At 43.2% G+C, this 2,602-nt stretch overlaps 1 long non-coding RNA gene across 1 annotated transcript; it reads left to right on the forward strand.

The window, feature by feature from the left end:
• The first annotated feature begins 1,101 nt into the window (after window positions 1-1,101).
• LOC146829459 (uncharacterized) lies at window positions 1,102-1,733 on the forward strand. The gene is made up of 3 exons (XR_014961990.1): window positions 1,102-1,213; window positions 1,302-1,383; window positions 1,474-1,733. It is a non-coding gene; the product is annotated as an uncharacterized LOC146829459 (long non-coding RNA).
• The last annotated feature ends 869 nt before the right edge of the window (window positions 1,734-2,602 follow it).

The raw sequence follows: 2,602 nt of genomic DNA on the forward strand, positions 1-2,602 counted from the left end.
GGCCCTTGGGGATAAGTTACTTCAGGACACAGCACACAGCAAAGTCCTTTCAAGCAGGGGGACACAGCACACTGCAAAGTCCCTTTAGCCTTTCCTTGGTAAAAACAGCAAACTGCAGGCCAGCCCCAGAACACACAGCAAGGGTCAGTCCTATCCTTCAGTCTCTTCAGTTGTTTCTTCCTTGGCAAAGGTCCTCTTGATCACGAAGTAGCTCACACTTGATCAAGCCATTCTCCAAAGCTCAGGGGCTTCAGCTCTCATGGTTACACCCCTCAATGGCTTTGAAATCTTTGTGTTTCAGGGGGCACTGACCCCTGTTCAAACCAGTTCTGGGTGCCTCCCTGCCAGTGACACATCTCTTCCTTTGATAAGTGGGGTTCTGGATTCTCAAGCACTCAGCAGGAGATGGGCCAATTTTTTTTATAGCAGCAACCCTTGCATCTTCACCTCTAGGGGCTTCTCCTCCCCATACACTCCAGATGCAGGTCAGCCTGTTGCTTTCAAATCCAGACAGTCAATCCACAGCCAGGCAGAGACACACAGAAATGTTAGAGCACAAAAACTCAGCCACTTCTAAAAGAGTGGCTTCTAAACACACAATGCAAAAACCACCTTCATAAAAAGTTGTATTATTACATTGTGAGTTCAGGCATACTAAACTTCACCTTTCCATCTTTGGGAAGATAGGCTGGAAAAAGATATTACATAGCCTCCCCATTCTGTCCTATGGGCAAGATGGACTTTCAACAGTGAAAACAAAATTGAGATTATTTCACTGTTAGGTTCCCTTGACAGAGATGGATGCACTTTGAAGTTTCCAGGTAAGCAAGAGCACAGATCAGGCTTAATTCATTGAGCGTATTTTCCCTTTCTCAGTCACGCCTCATGGACGTGCTGTTTATTTTTACTAAGAGCAGCTTTCTCCCTCTGTTTTTAGATTTATAAGCACCCGGTGAGCCCCATGGAAGTTGGAACTGCGCTTCGCATATTTAGGTAAACATTGTTCCTTTGTTTGCACAGTGGGCACCTAGTTCAGCGGAGGCAGTTTAGGGATATAAGTGGTGGTTGACAAGCGGTCCTCCTTTTCTTGTTATTTCATTTAGATGCGCATACAGCGGTAATGAGACCTTGAAGTCCATTCGGGCCCACGTTATATTATTTACTGTCTTTATGGAAGATCGTCAGGGACAGATGCCCTATTAACCATACATAAGTAAGTCTTGTTAATCATATTCTTCAGCTGATTTGTCATTATTCACCCCTATGGGATATTTTCTGATGGCCCTCACCTTGTCTTCCAGGTGCCATTAATCCGCTTTCCGTCATATAGAGCCCACGGGCCCAACTACAACGGTATCACCATCCAGTTGAGGGTGGTTCATGGTAATTTCATCTTTTAGATTTATTTCATCCCCTTTTTTTATTGGTGCTTAATACACTAGATACTAAGGACATCTTTTGTTAAATTCCCAGGTGCCCCATTTCTCAGTCCTGAGGAAGACCCCGTCGTAAGGATTCAAGCAGCCTACCTTGTTCTTTGGGGGTCGAAACATCAACTGTATTATTGCCTTATGCGAGTTTTGATCAACAGTGCTGTTTCACTGTGATAATGTACTCTTAACCATGGCTATATATTATTTTTGATCATTCAATTGTGAGGCCAAGAAAAGCCGACCCACATAGGAAGTTATTATGTGATGAATATGATGTCACTACCTTTCCTTTACACTTTTACAACCCTCATTTGATGCACGTAACCTTTCCCCTGTTCTCCTTTCCTCCGTATGCGGGGCACTTGCTGGTACAGACTTTTGAGTACTTTTGCTGATTAATAAGCTTTTATAAGTGTTCAATGTGATTAAACAACATTGAACGTTACATTTATGGTGTAATGGTGTATTTATACCTAAAGTGATTTAAATTGTGTGTGTGCTTATGAAATTGTTCCACTGGGACCACATCTTTACTGTACTGTCTCATACCCAGGTCCCAGTGACTCATTTGGGCTTACCCTTTTCTTGTAACTACAAAACTCTTAGGGGCGCAACATTTTACAAGTAAAGTGGAAGGGACTCAAGAAGTGCTAATGTTCCACGTGTTAGTGGGTGCAATACTTGTCTTGCCCCGTGCGCTGGCAACCCACGCTATGCCACTGTTTGTAGATACCTCGTCTCCTGTGAGTGAGGAAAAATGAATTTTAAGAGCCTGCCCTTTACCCATCAGCTAACTGCAAAATACCTGCAGCCACCATTTGACCATACGGAAGCAGCCGAGAGAGGTCCTCGGAAGGAAAGGGCAATTGCGACAACATTAGTAATGAGTCCAAAGCAGGAGAACAGAGATGCAAAGCAGACGATTGAAGCAAAATTAGGCAGCAAATGGGAGAGGGGTGTCTACTCAAAGAGAAAGGAAGAGGGGTGTAGGCCAACGACTCAGTTTCCATCTTTCTCTCAACAACCAAACTGCGAAGACGCATTATGGTTCTGTACTATTTATGCATCTTTTTTATTTTTAAACTGTTATAAGTGATAAATCCACATTCGTAGAGTTAAACCTGTAAACAAATCAGTGTTGTATGCGAGTCACATGATCATTTACATAT

The sequence above is a fragment of the Triturus cristatus genome, chromosome 5_2 (assembly GCF_964204655.1).
Source record: "Triturus cristatus chromosome 5_2, aTriCri1.1, whole genome shotgun sequence".
Taxonomy (NCBI): Eukaryota; Metazoa; Chordata; class Amphibia; order Caudata; family Salamandridae; genus Triturus; species Triturus cristatus.